Below are 17,454 nucleotides of genomic sequence, written 5' to 3' on the forward strand. Positions count from 1 at the left end.
GGCAACATACTTGTAATTTTTTTTTCTGTAGCCTTTCCAGTTTAACATCTTCCTTCCTATAACAGGGCAACTAAAACTGTACTCAATATTCTACAAGTGGCCTAACCAATGTCTTGTACAGCTGCATTGTGACGCACCAACTTACTCGGTGCTGTGACTGATGACAGCAAGTAGGCCAAACGTCGTCTTCACCACCCTGTCTACCTGCGACGCCACTTCCAAGGAACTATATACCCGCACCCCTAGTTCTCTGTTCAACAACATTTGCCACGTCCTTACCATTAACTGTGTAAGTCCCACATTGGCATTGTCTTGCCAAAATGCAACATCTTGCATTTGTCTAAATTAAACCCACTGACCCAGTTGATCAAGATCTCATTGCAAGCGTAGATAACCACCTTCACTGTCCACTATATCACCAACTTTGGTGTCATCCACAAACAAAATAACCATGCCTCCCTACATTCTCATCCAAAAATGGCTAGTATGTTTAACACCAGCTCCTCTTTGAACTGTGGTTCTGTGCTTTTTTTCATGCCCTCTTTGTACTGTGTAGATTTTCTTTCTACTTTAGATTTCTGTACTTTTGCTGTAGGTTACTCACATTTCTTCCACAAATAGATGCCTGTTAAATGTGCCCTTCTTTTGTCACAGTTTCCACATGCAGCTTCTTTAAACAGTAACTTTTTGCTATGTGACCTGTTTTTCTACAGAGATGGCAGTTTTGACTGTTGTTGGTGCTGATCTCTCAGCCACTATTTTATGAACTCAAATGCTCAAGTTTAGCTTTTGAGCTTCCATGGCTACTAGTTCCACCAAGACTGATATTTTGAGAGCTTTCTTTAAGCTTAGATTCCTTTCCATCAGTAACCTCTTCTGGATTGCTTCACACTCCAATCTGTCCCGAGTAGCACCACTTAGGGTGTCACCAAATTCATAGAAATCTGCTAACTTCTTTAACACTGGGAGATAGATTCACCATCATGCTGGTTGCATTTGTCAAATCTGCACCTTTCAGCATTCACAATGGTGTTGGTGAAAAATATTCTGTAGGATTTCTACATTTCTTAAATCTTTGAAACCGACTTCTTTGGTGATACCAGACTCCTCAGGTGGTTAAAAGTTCCCTCATAGTACTTAGGACTAGGTTGAGACTTTAGTACAGTACCAAAGGAATGCTGCAGAAATTGTTTGATAAATGAATTTACAGCACAGCCCATCTGTTTTCAATTTGACATGGTGTAACTAGCAGTACCTCCAGGAATCTGTATGGGGCAACCACAACTTTTTCACCATATTTATCATTGACTTGAATGGAGCAACAGAGAACTATCTTCCTATTGCATGTGAATATCGGGAATGTTTTCATTGCAGGAACTTCTGAATAAAAGGGGGAGGGATGTTATGTATTTAGTAATCATGATGGAATATTACTTTAAAAATTTGATCATGTAGTGTAATGATTCCAACATCATTACACGATGGGATGACTGTATTCCCTTCAATTTTGTTAGGTCCCTGTGTAGCAGTTCCAGCTCTCTGTATTTTCAACATACAGTTCAATGCCTCTAAAATTTCTACCATTTTGTTTTTTTTAAATTGGAAAAGGCCTGCTTAACATGATGCACCACAAACATTTTAGCACTACCTTGCTGCTTACCATTTTAAAACCAGATACCTGAGGCTGCTTGTTTCTTTCTATGTCTACACCCCTAGTTCAAAATATTTGCTACAGTTTAAGGTACTCATCACTCAATGTTTCTTCCGGGTGGGACATGTTGCAAGCTTCCTTCTGCACCGTTCGTCTCTTTGGGGGTGAAACCTTTTCTTTCACGGCTTTGCTACTATGGTCGTTATTAATTTCTTTGCTTTTTATCAAAGCACCTCCAAAACCTTCCATGAGGCAGTGATATTTTTCTCAATTAATCATTGGATTATCTGGAAGCAGTTTTTAATCCCATTGTTGTCGCCAGTTTTCTTCTTACGTTAATTTCCAACAAGAGCCAGGTTGTCAGTGTTAAACAATGTCAGGCTTATTAAGGAAGTAGTCAATCTGCAGGCAGTTAGATTGGACTAAGCTATTTCTCACTCAAAATGGCTGATGTTGGAATCATTACACTACATGATCAAATTTTTAAAGTAATATTCCATCATTATTACTAAATACATAACATCCCTCCCGCTTTTATTCAGAAGTTCCTGCAATGAAAACATTCCCGATATTCACATGCAATAGAAAGATAGTTCTCTGTTGCTCCATTCAAGTCATTGATAAATATGGTGAAAAAGTTGTGGTTGCCCAAACGGATTCCTGGAGGTACTGCTAGTTACACCGTGTCAAATTGAAAACAGATGGGCTGTGCTGTAAATTCATTTATCAGACAATTTCTGCAGCACTCCTTTGGTACTGTACTAAAGTCTCAACCTCGTTTTATACACTCAGGTCTCGGGAGTTGGATCTGAATCCATCACCTTCTGACCCAGGTGAAACTGTTACCACTAAATGAAGGCTGATGCCTATTTTAAGCAGTGTATCCCAATAATTTTGATCATTATAACTTTTTGACATGATGCTGGCACACAAAAGATCATTTGATTGGTGGAGACTACGATAGCATGCAGTCAGTAACATTATTTTTGGGTTAAGAGTTAGAGGTCAAAAAAATCTTTTGGTGTGAGTGCTGGTTCCACATATTTCTGTTTTCACGACAACTCGTGTATCAATTGGCAGTGACTCTTAAGTGGCTGGATGAATAAATTAAAAGGTGCAGACAGTCTGGAGATAAATGAGATATCACATAGTAAAGATGAGGACATAATGATTACTTTTGTAAGTCGAATATACTGCTGCTTGTCAGACTATGTTTCCTGGCCTCCTGCATATCATTTGATTTAATCTTTGTTCTTTTAACTTTGCGGCAGTGTCGAGATCTTGAGCAATTTGTGCATGGAACAGAATTCTAACAAGGGAACTGGTTTAAGGTTAATTGAGGCTTTTCAAAGGGAGTTGAATAATCTGTTGAGTAAAGAATCGAATAAGGGGTGGCAATGATATAGTGGTAATATTAACTGAATAAATAATCCAGAGTCCCAGTCTAATGTTTTGGTGACATGGGTTTGAATGCCACCATGGCAGATAGTGAAATTCAAATCCAGTAAAGGGAATTAATAGCTAGTTTCATGGTTACCATTGTCAAAAATTCCCATCAGTTCACAAATGTCCTTGAGAGAAGGATATTATTCATCCTTACCTGGTTTAGCCTAGATGTGATGCCAGACACAGGTGACTTTTAACTGCCCTGTGAAATCACCTCGCAAGTCACTCGGTCAAGGGTAATTAGGGATGAGCAAAACAAAAGCTGATCCAGCCAGTGACACCCAAATGATAATATGTAAAAATTGTAGAGGTATTGATAATACTGTTTGTTTTGAGTGGAGTTTCAGTATCAATTACAATCGGTCACGCAGATTTATAATTAGTATAGAATTCCACAACTATTTAAATCAAACAAAACGTGAAAGAACAAATAAGTTAATATTTTCGATGTACAGCTTTTATTAGAACTAAGATTTATAAACTTGCATTTGTAATTAAAGCAAATTTTGGAAGCAAAGTTAGAAATTATTTTCACTTAAAATTTGATTGTTATTCTGTGACCTTTCTAGTTTCAATTCAAATATCCTCCGTGAATTCAATTTGTTGTGGGCACCAGAATCTTTTCAACAGTAACCATGTCTGTGTGATTGTTAACTATTTCTTTGTCTTAATTTTGTTTCTGTTAATCTAAGTGAAATGCACATCTGTCTAGAAAACAGTAACTTAGGTTATAAATTTGCATTAACCCTGTTGATGACTTTGTAAGTTGTCTGAAAGAAAGGAAAAAAGTACAAAAACATCTGACTGCAATTTGAAAATGATTATTTCAAGTCCTGTTTAACTAGGCCATGCCTCTTCAAGTTCTTCATGTCCACTTTCTTTGATCTCTGACCCACACTGCAAAAATAATTGGAAGTGAGAGGTTTTTTTTAGGGTGGAACACTTAGTTGAATTTATATTATTACTTATAATATTTGAAACAGATGATGTATTAGGACCTGTGTTCCTAACTTTCAATTTATTATTCCTTCACAATGACTTCACTTATACTAAATCTGTTTTTAGATTTTATCCTGAACTTTACGCTCTGTCAGCACAATGTTTGCACTCATTTTAGAGAGAGCTGGAGGAAACAATGGTAAATTTTACTACTTCTGCTCATACTGTAACATTTTTAAAATTTATTGCACGCAATTGTATTTGCCACTGGGGTAATTCTTTTACACATTTTTGGGTGGATTTATCATCTCAGTCATTTTGAAGTCGCTGCTCCTTTATTAGGTCTGGAGATACGGTTCCCACTCACTTAAAGGAGCAGTGGGGGCTCAAGCAGTGCGAATAAGAGGCATATAGCTTGAAACGAGTAACCAGTTGCAAGAAAGTGCCCCCTCTCTCAAACTTTGTTAAAATCTTTAGGTAACATTTGCTTTCTACTGCCAGGCACTGCTAGAACAGGAGCTCCTTTACACAGTGATTTGTGTTTCTTCAGCACCCTAGGCAAGCATGAAAAAGGAGTAAAATCTACTGGTTCAAATCATCTAAACACCTTAAATAACAGAGATAACACTCTGTGAAGCTGGATGAACACAGCCGGCCAAGCAGCATCAGAGGAGTAGGAAAGCTTGACGTTTCGGGTCGGGACCCTTCTTCAGAAATTCCTACTCCTCTGATGCTGCTTGGCCCACTGTGTTCATCCAGCTTCACACCATGTTATCTCAGATTCTCCAGCATCGGCAGTTCCTGCTATCTCTGTGACACCTTAAAATACAGATCCAGTCTGATCACTGTGTTCATTTCCAAATAGTACTAGTTCTTCTCTATTGTGAGTGGCCAATGCAGCTTGCTTCTTAAAGTCCACTTCTAAGCATTTTGTTCCTGACACAGACTGGATAATTCCAATTGGCTTCCTTTAATGGATCCCATTTAGGCTGTTAATGTGCCTATGTGGCTACTTGCCACATATGGGCAATTAACTCGATTACCCCCACCTTCCTCGCCTCTTCTGCCTCTGCAAAACTGATCTGGAGTTGGGATGGAGCCAGAGAACTGGAATGTCAGTCAGGGAGACTAGTTTTAGCTTCCTGCCCCATTCTAATCTCCATCCCATCAGAGCAGAAATGTCTTTGATCACCCTACCAAAATTCTTTGTAAAGTGGTTTTATGTTTCCAACATATCTTCTGCAACCCAAGTTTAATTTATAAATGAAATTTCCTTCAATTAAAAATTACATACTCTTCTTTACAAATTACTGTATGTGATTGTGCTAAATATTAGACCAAATAGAAGATGATTGAACCCTGCATGTATACCTAATCTCAGTATTTTTAGATTTCCATTTTTAATATTTCTAAGAATACATTGGCACCATTTTTGACTACGTGTTTCCTTTGTGTAATGCACAGAGAACTTGCTAATTCTGGAAATCTTAAACAAAAAATCAAAGTACTACTGAAGCATTCAACAGGTATCTGTGGAAAAAAATGTGACTTTTGTGTGGCCCTTTTTTCAATGTTGAAAATATAAAGTGTCATTTAAATTGAACTATCACAAAGGGGTCACAACCGTTATGTGTGCACGTGTGAAGTGTGAAATTATGAATTGAAAACTCTGTCATGGGTTTAAAATAAGGATTAGAGAATAGTTAAATGACTGAAGTAATATTAAAACAGAATCACAGAAATGAAGTAAACACGGAGGACATAAATGAATAATTTAGCGGTGAGGCTAAATTAGTTCTAAAACTGAAACAGCAGAGGCTGGCAAGGTGGAATCTGATCTCGTAGCTGAGAAGCAAAGTCAACCAATACTACTTACCACTGGTGTGGTGCTCCAATGGTTGGCTTATACTTCCAATGTATTATCAACACCAATATTCACCTCTTAAAGACAGTGGGGAACTTAAAGTCTGCAGTTATTAAAGTCAGGCAAAAGGTAGCTGAGTTCTTATGCTATTCCTGAACTTTTATACAATTAAGCTATTTTTAAAATGATATTTTTTGAAGTAAAATTACTAATATAACTATTTTCAACAATTTGCCAATTCAACCTTGAACCATGCTAGTGCTATTTTGATAACATTATTGATTTGTATCTGAGTGGTTGGGCAGTACTGTTGGAAAGAAAGTCTTCTATTTCTGGAAGGTCTTTCAAAACCTCAGACCAAAACATTTGACAGCCAGTTAAGTACTTCTGAAATGTAGTCATTGTTCTAATGTGGAAAATTGTAGATCACTTGCTGCAGCTCTGTATTGCAGCATGACTTTAGATTTTACTCAGTAATCAGTATAATTTATAACTGGTTTAATTAGCAAACTTTCAGAGTTAACCTTGAACAGAGAAAAACTTAAGTGCATCAGCAGCTTCAATATATTTCCACCTCCTTTGATGAGGAAACTGCAGTTGGAACTGTGTTAAGAAATTAGAAAAAAAAAGCATTGAGAGTAAAAATAAGAATCAAAGCAATATTATGTAACATATAATCTAAATACTCCAAATGTGAGCATGGTCATTAGCCAAATACTACTTAGAAAACAATTTGGCTGTATAATTCGGGTTTGCTAGCACTAAGAAATCTAGGTGAGCCAGTACGTGTTGAGCATACAAACAGCAGAAAAATAATGCTACCCCCCCCCCGACCTGGCAAAATTTGTCATGAGAGGATATGTAATCAGGTGGAGCCCACCTGTCCTAACTCATCCTTCCATCAAATGTCCACTTAAGGGCCTCATTTCCATGGTAAAAGCCAGCATTAGGTGTCAGGTGGCTTGCTAAGTAAGGTGTCTGGCAGCCAAATGGAGGTGAGATAGCTTTCCGCCCTAGTATGATCAGGATGGTATCCTTTTTTCAAAAGTACCTGGTTTCTGATCCAGGGAGCTTGTTGACAGCAAGTATCCAATCTGTCTAAGATAACAAAGTGTGAAGCTGGATGAACACAGCAGGCCAGTCAGCATCTCAGGAGCACAAAAGCTGACGTTTCGAGCCTAGACCCTTCATCATCCAATCTGTCTGTCTGTCTCTCTCTCTCTTTTCCCCGCACCCCCATTGCCTATGCACCTTTTCCCCCGTTGTCCCCACAACCTCTTCCTTCCATTTTCTCCTCTCTACCCCCGTTCTCCTACTCACCTTGCCTTCCCTCCCTCTCTCCGTGCCTACATGGGTTTCTAGCGAGCGCTCCAGTTTCTTCTCTGAGCCCAAAGATGTACAGGGTAGGTGGATTGACTGTGCTAAGTTGCCCCTCAGTGTCCAGGGATTGCAGGTCAGGTAGATGAGGGGATGAGAGATAATGGGAACTGCAAATGTTGGAGAATCCGAGATAACAAAGTGTGGAGCTGGATGAACACAGCAGGCCAAGCAGCATCTTAAGAGCACAAAAGCTTACGTTTTGGGCCTAGACCCTTCATCAGGGGGTTGTGTCTGTGAGAAAGGCTCTTCCAAGGGTTGATGCAGATTGGGTGGACCGAATGGCCGCTCTCTGCACTGTAAGGATTCTATGATTCTCCAACTGATCAGCTCACAATATAATCGAAATGAGTAGGTTTTCTGCAACAAGATATGTAGTCTGTAAGCTGTAAATTGATCGTCGCCAGTCCAGGTGCGGCAGTACGAAAAGGAGTCTCAAGCACACACTGTTCACTCTTAGTTCCCAAGCTTGTTGCTCCTCCCCGACATGTGAAAGCCTAAACGTAAGACGTAAAGTCATTGTCGGCGCAGCCGAGGGGGAGGATTAGAGAAATGTCGTCAGTCTTGTTTCTGAACAATACCATATTGCCTTCTTGACTTTACACTAGGAGGAGGCAACGAAAAGATCATTGACAAAAGAGACTGATTCGCAAATTCTGCTGAAGTGATTACACGAGAGAAAGAATTTGAGCTTGGATTTTACTTTAATGTAAGTGATAGAAAGGAAAAAACATCGGATCCGCGGATTACTTTGCAAAAATCATTTTTCCTTTGTTATCTCTGTGTTAGATAGAGAGGGTAGACGGTGGCTCATTGTCTTCCGACGGGAGAGTGTTCTATCGCTGAGCCTAGAGGCCATCCTGACCCTACGGGTAGGTGCCTCCAGCATCCAGTTAATGGAGGAATCCATAATTTTTCACATGTGACTGTGATGCTGGTTAAAGCTCTTTGCATTTTCCTGTCAGAAATTAGATTTTGAGGAAGGGCAGATGAGCATTTCTTTTCCTTCCTTAAAGATGTGTAAAATAACTATATATTTTCTGATATGAAATTGCTTACAAAAGACGAAATCACGACGACCTCTCCTAAATCAAATTGTTTAGAAACAGTTTTAATATTCACAATGTTTCTGACCTTTTGACGCAGTCATTCCACAGAAATTCTAAACATTTTTTGTGGTTTAATCCTGAAATAATGATAACGACCTCTGATTTTTTTTTTAATGTGGATACGTGCCTTGCTTGTTCGCGAAGAGAAACGAACCACAAGAACAGTTAACAGTTAAATAAATATGAAAAACTGAGTAATTACTTCTGACTTAGGTTGTCTTAAAGACAAACGCAACGTGCGTCCTTTTTTTCAAATCTGATTTGAATAGGATTGTAAAGTGAAGGTACATCTATATTTTTGTAAAGCATCCAAAAAGTTCTATGTTCAGTAATTTAAGTAATTGCAACTAAGTCCGTTCACGCGTGGATGAGAGAGGGAATGGGTATTCCCTGTGTTTTTTTGTTCTAATTTGGTACCTTGCAAGAAGCTGGGTTTTTTTCAAGCTGGACTTTCCCTCTGACTATTTTGTTTGATCTGAGTGGAATAGTACTTTGGGTAATTCTGAAAATGAAGTGTGTGTGGGCAAATAGCTGACTGAGTGTAGGGGGTTATAATTAAATTTTAAAAATGTACATTGGGACTTTTAGAATTGTACGGAACAGAAAGAAAATGTTATACAACCTAACGTGCCTGTGCCTTTGAAAAAGCTATCCATGGGGTCTACTCCGCTACAGTTTTCTCATAGCCTGCCATATATTTCACAATGAAATGTTATGTATATTTTCCTTTTATATTCTTTCTTTCCCTCATTCTACAACAGTACATTAAATATTCTTTCACATATTATGTGAGTTTATCGTGGTGATAACTGTTGGATGTCGAAATAGATCAAGCTATCAGATTCACCTGATCTTCCAGGAAATGGACAATGTGGAAATTTAATTATTCTTCCATGGTCAAGGATAAATTGATGGGTTGTTTAATCTGAGCTAATGTTAAATTTCACAGTATTGGAAGTCTAACAGAGGCGTTTAAACATTTAAAGAACACCGCTGTGTATTGCTTTTTAGAAATTTTGAGTTCTCAGATAATTGACATCATAGACACTTGTATGTGTTTTTGTTCATGTGACTTTACACTATCAGTTAGTGATGTCCACAGATAAGCTCATCACTCCTGTAAGCACTATAATAGTTCACTATCATATTATCACAGCGGTACATCACAATCTTAGTCACTGACTTTTTCGTAGGAGGGGGGTAGGTGTGCTGATTTAGGTCAAACTAAACAGTAGGATTTTTTGTTTCAAAAATAACTGAAACATATTTCACAAAGAATGTGAGCATAGATATAGATATAAAGAGGTTTCTGAGCATTGTATGAGCTAAATGCTAATGAACTTAATTCTGAGAATGTTATTTCAAGATTAAATGCCATTTTCTGCGCCAGCGTTGCAGTGAAATCCCTGGCCTATCTGAGCCTTCATAAGCAAGATGGCTATGATCAGTATAGCTGAGAAATTTATTTCCAGTTTCTGAAGCAATGCACTAGGCTACTGTTTAAATCTTTTTTAAAATGTTATGTATGCCATAAAATCCCGTTTGAAAGCTCCTTTGCTCAGTAGTTACAATGCATTTTTAAAGAATCTATAATTATTACACAACTGAGACATAAACATATTCTTTTAAAGCTTGGTCTCTGCCCTTTTCCAATTGTTTTGCCTGATTTAAGAGGGTGAATAGATTACCAATACATATGCTGTTCCTAAAACAGCTGACAAGAATGTTGCTGCAACAAGGATCTGGTTTGCAAAATGAAAATAAAATGCTAGAAAAATTCAGCAAGTCAAGACAGTATCTGTGTAGAGATGCAGCATTAATTTTCAAGTCAAGCTTGTGCCATGCAATGCAGTACTACTTCATTCACTTGGCAAAATTTGCTTGATGCCCTATCATCCTATAATTCCATCACCTTCACCACCACTTGATTAACAAATTGTTAGCACATACTTTAACATTAATTAATATTGTAATCACATGAATAAGGGATTGAAATACAATAATATTTGCAGCTGTGGAAATGCAGTATACTTGTATCAGAGATTGCTGTTAGGATTTCACTGAACAATTTTGGTCGGTGCACAAACTATTCACGTGGGTCCATGGTGTTTTTTTCTGTTGGGACTTTAGCAAAGCTTGATAGTGAACCATGAAATCTTTGTAGACTCTCCATTTCAATCTATAATTTCACAAGAACTGTAATGCACAACATTATAGTTTATTGGTTTAAATGTTTCACTGTCGTATTCTGGATTTGGTGCTTGATTTGTGTGTCCAAACAGCTTTACAGAATATGTAATTAAGATAAGGGATGCAAAGTAATATTCACTAGTTTGTGTAGTGTTTTGAGGAAAGGAAAAGTATACAAAAATAGCATTTTAAACAAATATGTGAATGGCTGATAGTTTGGTTCATTTACTTTCATAAATAATGGTGAACCTTAGCAAAACAAGGACATGATGCAAGCTGTACAGTGATCTAATAGGAACAAAAAGATTTGCTGAGTGCTTTGTCACAGCAAGCTAAAATCATTTAATCCAGATAGCTGGAGGTGTAATGAGATAATGGGATCGCAAATGAAATGTATCATAAATAGCTGCGTGGGGTCTTAGTATGTGTGTTTTCGCGTATGGGTTGAGCATCTGTTCATATCAGGTGGGATGTGGTTAGATGATAGGGAATTAATGGATTAACACAGCAGATACATTTCAACTTTTTAAATGCACGTTATTTTAATATTTTGTGTAATGTTTTGGTTTTGTGTAATAGTTTATGGTTAATCAGACAAATCTATTGCAGTTTAAGACTGGGAATTGATTCTCTTCCACCCAATACCCATCCTTTCCTGATTTTGTATTTGGTTAAAATCTTTTATATCTCTAATTTTCACAGGTCCGACAAAAAAAAATCATTGAACAAAAATATTAATGCTTATTTCTCCCTCTGCAGATACTGTTTTGAGTATTTCCTTTATTTTCCACTTTTATTTAAGATATACAACATACACAATATTGCTTTTACGAGAATAGTTGCTAGCTCCAGTGAATGTCATTTAGGAACACCTGATTCCCATTTTCTATGCCTTGGGGAATTGGCATGACATTGGTAATTGGTATTACAATGTATGCTCAGGCAGTTTCCAAAAGCACTGGAAATTTTGATTCCAATGAATACATGTTGCTGTTTATAGCTAAACATTTGCTTTCTGTTGCTGGCCATAAACCTTGCTGCTAATTGTTTTTCAAAGATATCTACCTTTTGATATATCATCAGTAGTTTTCATTGTTTTTCTTAATTATTATGAGAAAAGTGAAACAATATTTATTGCATATTCCTTGTTGTCCTTAGAACATTAAAAGGCAGAACTTGCATTTAATTCACATTGGCTTTAAAGTGCTCTAGGACATATTATTTTTGAGGTGTAGTTAATGTTTATAGCGTAAGAAAACACAGCAGCAATTTGCATGCTACATGCTCTCACAACAGCTACAATACAGTAACCAGATAGTGTATTTTTAACTGATAGTAGATGAGAAGGAAATAGCGACCAAGAGAGTGTTCTGATCTTCTAAGAAATAGAGCCATGGGATATTTTGCATGAACCTGAGAGAACATACAGGTTTAAAATCTCACCCAAAGGGTTAAACTTTCACTTGTATAGTATTTCATAGTACTGCATTAAATTGACTCACTCCTTAAAGTTTGTGTACAAATACCTGATGTGGAGTTAAACATAGGAACAGGAGTAGGCTATTTCTTCCCTCAAATCTGCTCAGAGTTTTATACTATGCCCTTTGCCCTACATTCAGCAACTTGTGGCAATCTTTCTTCATACCTTAGCCCTTGGTGACCAGACATCATTCTGGTAAATCCATGCTGTACCCCCTCTAAGCTAGTTGTGTGGTTGAAACAGCTCACAGAGATAATGAGGATTTTAAAATGGAGACTGTGTTTAAATGGGATTCATTGTAGGTTAGCAGAAATGGATGATGAGATCTTCTGTAAGATGGGACTCTGACAGCTGAGTTTTGGATGACTCCAAACTTAGAGTGTACATTGAGGGAAGCTGGCCAAGGCTGCATAGGAATTACAAAATCTAGAAGTAACAAAGGTATGAATAAGGGTATCAATAGCAAATGAGCTGTGGATGGGGTTAGCTTTGGGATATTATGGAAGTATGAGGTCTTAATTGAAATGTTATGATTGAAAGTTTATCTTGGGGCCAAAAATGACACCAGATTTGCCAACAGTGTGATTGGGCCTCAGCCACTAAGGAAAGGGGTTGGAACTGGTGAAGCTGAGGCAAAATTTGGAAGGGACTGAAGACATTGGCTTCAATTCAGTTCCAATAATATTCACTTGGAGAAAATTCCCACTTATCCATGTTGGAAGACTGCTAAGCAGATGACAAAATAGAGATGGCAAAGGTATCCAAGAGGTAAGCTGGAATTGGGTTTCAAGAATGGAAATGTAGAAACTGATGTCTTTTTATATTGCTTTATTGAGGATGAGAAATAAGAAGGGATCCAAGGATAGATCTAATAATGTAGGAAGAGGATGAGAAGCCTGTGCGTGTGATTTTCTTTTTATCAATCATTGGATGGGTAAAAACAGAATCAGGGAAGTGCTGTCTAACCCTGTTGAATGTTGATGGAAAGATGTTGGAGGAAAATGATGATTTGATCAACCACATCAAAGGCTTCAGATAGGTTGAGAATGATAAGCAATAATTTCATTGGATCACAGTCACCTAAGATGTTTTTTGTGATTTACTAAGTGCTGTTTTGAAATATTTGTAGTGGTGCAAACCTGATTGCCTTCAAACGTGAAGTTTTGGAAAGGTAGGCAACCTGTCTGAGGTGGTAACAACAAATTTAGGAACTTTGGAGAGGGAAGGGAGGTTCGAGATATGTTGCTGGCAAGGATCAAGGGCACAAAAGTTGACTTTTAGAATGTACCCAATCCCTTCTTTTTGCTTCTGTATTAATGACCTATTTTGAAATCCACTTGCCACAGTTTTGCCCTTTCACCTTCTATATACCAATAGCTGTTTGTAGGTGAAAGGGTAAATTATCAGCTTACAATGCTTCCTATCTTTAATTCGTCGCAAATTTGAATATGTGGCTTTCTATTCCATTTTATAAATCATTAATCAATACAGTGAGTAATTAAGGTTTCAGCACACGTCCTTGTGGGATGCCACAAATCACATCCTGCCAATCCGAATGCCTGCCCTGTTCTCTGCTTTCGCATCAATAATCTGCTGTCAGTACCATGAACCCAAACTTCAGCTTGCAGTCCCCTATGAATGGATTTGTTAAATACCTCCAGAAGTCCTTGTGCAGAGAATCAGTAGTCATTCTCCTTTGTTACTTAGATTTTTTTTTACTTTAAATAGGTAACCAATCTGGTTCATCAAGCTTGACCTCCAATCCATGCTGTCTATCTGATCAGCTAAAAAAGTTCAAGACATTCAGTCATCCTATCCTTACAATTAATCTAACAAATATTCAACAACATATGTCAGAGTAAATGGCCTATTATTCTGTGGTCTCCCTTTGCACATTGCTTGACTATTTAAGAAAGGTGACCATTTTCCATTCTAAAAGAATGTTTCCTGAATCAAGAGAACTTTGGAAATAGAGAGAACCTTCTAGTTAGAACTTGAGAGTCCCATCGCTAACTGGTGAATCAAATATGGAGCATCAGATTGAGAGTGTCGTGTATCTTGCTGAAGGACATTAATGGCCTAATTGAGTTTGTGACAAAATTGTGTTTTTCAATTTTATTATTTCGTGTCAGACAACAATTAACAGGATTTATCAAATTAAATTTGAAATTTGCTGTATCAAATTTCAAAATATCTAGCCTTCACAATATATTTGTAAACCCCAACTGTTTCTACCTTTAACAACCAAATTTATTTTGATAATGTCTTTTGCTGCTCAGTTGCTTTTACTTTCAAAGAGGTCATGTTGTTGAGACATTTTATTTGACTCCTAATCCATGACTATTCCAACGTTGCTTCCACCCCTTTGTTAGCTGTCTTTATAAATGCTACCATGTACAGTCGCTGGTACACCTATTGAGTTTCTCAGCACTTACTGCACTACCTGTCCTCTATTATTCTGCTGACGAGAGAATGATTGTCTGTCTCTGTTCTACCAGCTTAATTGCTGCCAATAAGTTTCTTGCAGTGACTGGTTTTCTCATCCTGCCACTGTCACTCACCTGAGGTGGCCACAGTGGTCCTACTGGCTTCTTTTCAGCAATATGCTAGCCAGAGCTGCATTATCTACAAACATTGAGTCAACTTGGAAAAAGTATGCTAATAATATCCAGTTTTATGTTTAATGCTACCTCTTCTAATCTCTCCAGACTTAAATGAGCTATAATATTCTCCACCTATACAGGAAAAGGTCAAAGCCCCTGACATAAACTCGTTACCCTGGCTATCTCGCTTCCCATCTTAAGTCTTGAGTTAAACTGAAGAGTTTAGTTCTTCAACATCCTGCCCTGTTGCAATCAAATCTTCCAGCATCAAACCCTCTCAATTACAAAGGTACATCTACTTCTCTCACAATAACATCACCAGTGAAGACCATGTTTGCATTTTCATCATTTGTTATTTCAGTGCTTTCCTTGCTGTTCTGTCTGAACTTTGGCTATTCCAAAGCTTCACTGCTGGTATCCTAACCTGTACCAAATCCCGCTCAACCATCATCCTGTTCTTACTTGGCTTACACTCTCCCCACAGTGGAGAACTTTTCTGAAGAAGTTTAAGAAGACATAAAATGTTAATTCTGATTTTTTTCTCTACAGATACAAGTAGACTTGCTGGGCTTCTCCTGAAATTTCTGTTTTTGTTTGTTGCTAATGTTGTATGTCTTATTAAAAGGATTAACAGTGACCAAATGATTATAGGCTGGTCAGTCTAACCTCAGTAGTGGACAAATTATTGGAATTCATTCTGACACAAGGTAAATTGACACTTAGAAAGGCACTGATTAATTATGGTTAGTCTGCATAGATTTGTTATGGGAGGATCATATCTGACTAACTTGATTGAAACTTTTGAGGCAGAAGCAAGGAAAATTGATGAGGGTAGTTCAATAGATAGGGTCTGTTTTGATTTTAGCAACTTGTTTGGCAAAGTTCCATGCATCAGACTGGTAGGAAAATAACCCATGGGATGCAGGGAAATGTAAAAAGCTGGATACAAAATTGAAACAGTAGCAGGAGGTACGGAAAGTTGTTGGACTATTTTTTAACAACTGGAATGCAGTTTCCTTTACTGTTCTGCATAGCGCAGTACTAGGTCCCCTTTTTCTGGCATATGAACAGTTTGACCTTGAATGTAGGTGGCATGATCAAGAGGTTTGCAGTTGACACAAAAATTGATGTGAATGACATGAAAGATTTTTACCCAGAGAGAAGTAAAGGTCTGAAACTAGCTGCCTGAAATGATTTGGGAGAAAGTGGGAACAGGATAGTGAGTTGGATAATTAGCTATTATCATATCAAATAGCAAAGCAAGCTCAAAAATCTGAATTGCCTACTCTTGCTCCTATTTTCTACATTGCTAAGTTCCATAACCTGAAGGGCTACAGATTGAATGTTGAAAAGTGTGACTGTACCATAAACATTGTGAGTTGGGGATTATGTCACCTTAGCAATCCTGCAAGAGACCATTTATCATTCCTATTGACCCAGTGAGTTTGCGCAAGTAAACACATTAAACTTCTGAAAAAATTTTGAATACATATGAATGTATTCTTCAGCCCAGTGATAAGTGCATGATCACCATCAATAGAGAAAAGAAATGGTTGTGTATAAACAGAATTGCACACCCTTTGCTCAAAATACTTTGTGTATTGAAGGTTAACTGACATTGGACATGCAATATTCAAGATCTATCCTGCTAATTATAATCAATGTAGAATCAATATTTGACTATACAGTTTGGTATACTATCCATCATCCATGTTGTTAACTCCTGTTGGTAAAAGGGATCAGGAAATTTTAATTGGAGAGCAGCTGAGCTTGAAAGCAGGGTTTATTAGTGTCCAGTCCTGACGAAGAGGCACCAGACCCAAAGCATTAAATCTGATTTTTCTTCACAGATGCAGCCAGACCTGCTGAGCTTTTCCAGCAACTTAAGTTTTTGTTCTTGATTTACAGTATTCACAGTTCTTCTCGTTTTTATTAGTGTCTTATCGTGTCTCAGCACTTAACGTAGTTCACTTTTTTGGCAAAAAATGGGAAATAACTGCTACAAGAGATACAAAATCGTGCTCCAGTCCTACTCTGATCCCTCCTTGCAACTCTTCCTCTGGTACATCAATTAAATAATTGGTGCTGCTTCCCCCCTCTTGTCTGGAATTGAAAAAATTAATCTTAATTTTATTTCCAATTTCCACCCCTCCCTCATCCATCTTGTCTCCCATTCAGTTCAATACTGGTATCCATTAGAAATCCACTGACTTCCGCAATTGCCTTGACTACACATTCTCCTCCTATAAGGACTCCATTCCATTCTCCCAGTTTCTCCATCAAATCTGTTCTGGTTTTGCCACCTTCTGCAGGGCGCCCTCAAAATCACCATGGTTGACAGGGCCCTCAGCGTGTCCAACCTATTTCCCATACTTCTGCCTTCACTCCTTCCTCCATTCGTAGAACAATAACAGGGTCTACTTGCCTCTCACTTACTACCCCACCAGCCTCCTTATCCAAAGGATTATTAGCTGCCATTTCTGCCATTTCCAGTGGGAACCCCCTACTAGACCATATCCACTGCCATCTCTTGCCAGCATTCCACAGGTACTACTTCCTCCAGAATACCTTGGTCTACACCTCCCCCCAACATGTCCCCACACATAAGCCTAACCCCTAGGCAAAACAACTTCTCGTGCAATTGCAGAAAGTGTAACAATAATTGCCCATTTAAATTCTACCTTTTCACTGTCTAAGGCTCCAGATGCACCCTTCAGGTAAATTTATCTACAATTATCAACAAGTTATCTACACTTCGTTCAATGTAGTCTGTTGTATTCACCGGCCAATTGTGA

At 37.9% G+C, this 17,454-nt stretch overlaps 1 protein-coding gene across 2 annotated transcripts in view; it reads left to right on the top strand.

The window, feature by feature from the left end:
* The window catches only part of si:dkey-118j18.2 (uncharacterized), a 57,319-nt gene that overhangs the window by 11,661 nt on the left and 28,204 nt on the right, over nucleotides 1–17,454 (top strand). The window contains exon 1 of one of the 2 annotated variants that reach the window (XM_048549653.1): nucleotides 7,799–7,986. The exons of the other annotated variant lie outside the window; for it this stretch is intronic. The gene's annotated coding sequence lies outside the window, so the exon portion shown is untranslated. Of the gene's footprint in view, nucleotides 1–7,798; nucleotides 7,987–17,454 lie in introns of those variants that run through there. 2 annotated transcript variants of the gene reach the window in all.

This window comes from Stegostoma tigrinum, chromosome 2 (genome assembly GCF_030684315.1).
Source record: "Stegostoma tigrinum isolate sSteTig4 chromosome 2, sSteTig4.hap1, whole genome shotgun sequence".
NCBI classification, from domain to species: Eukaryota; Metazoa; Chordata; class Chondrichthyes; order Orectolobiformes; family Stegostomatidae; genus Stegostoma; species Stegostoma tigrinum.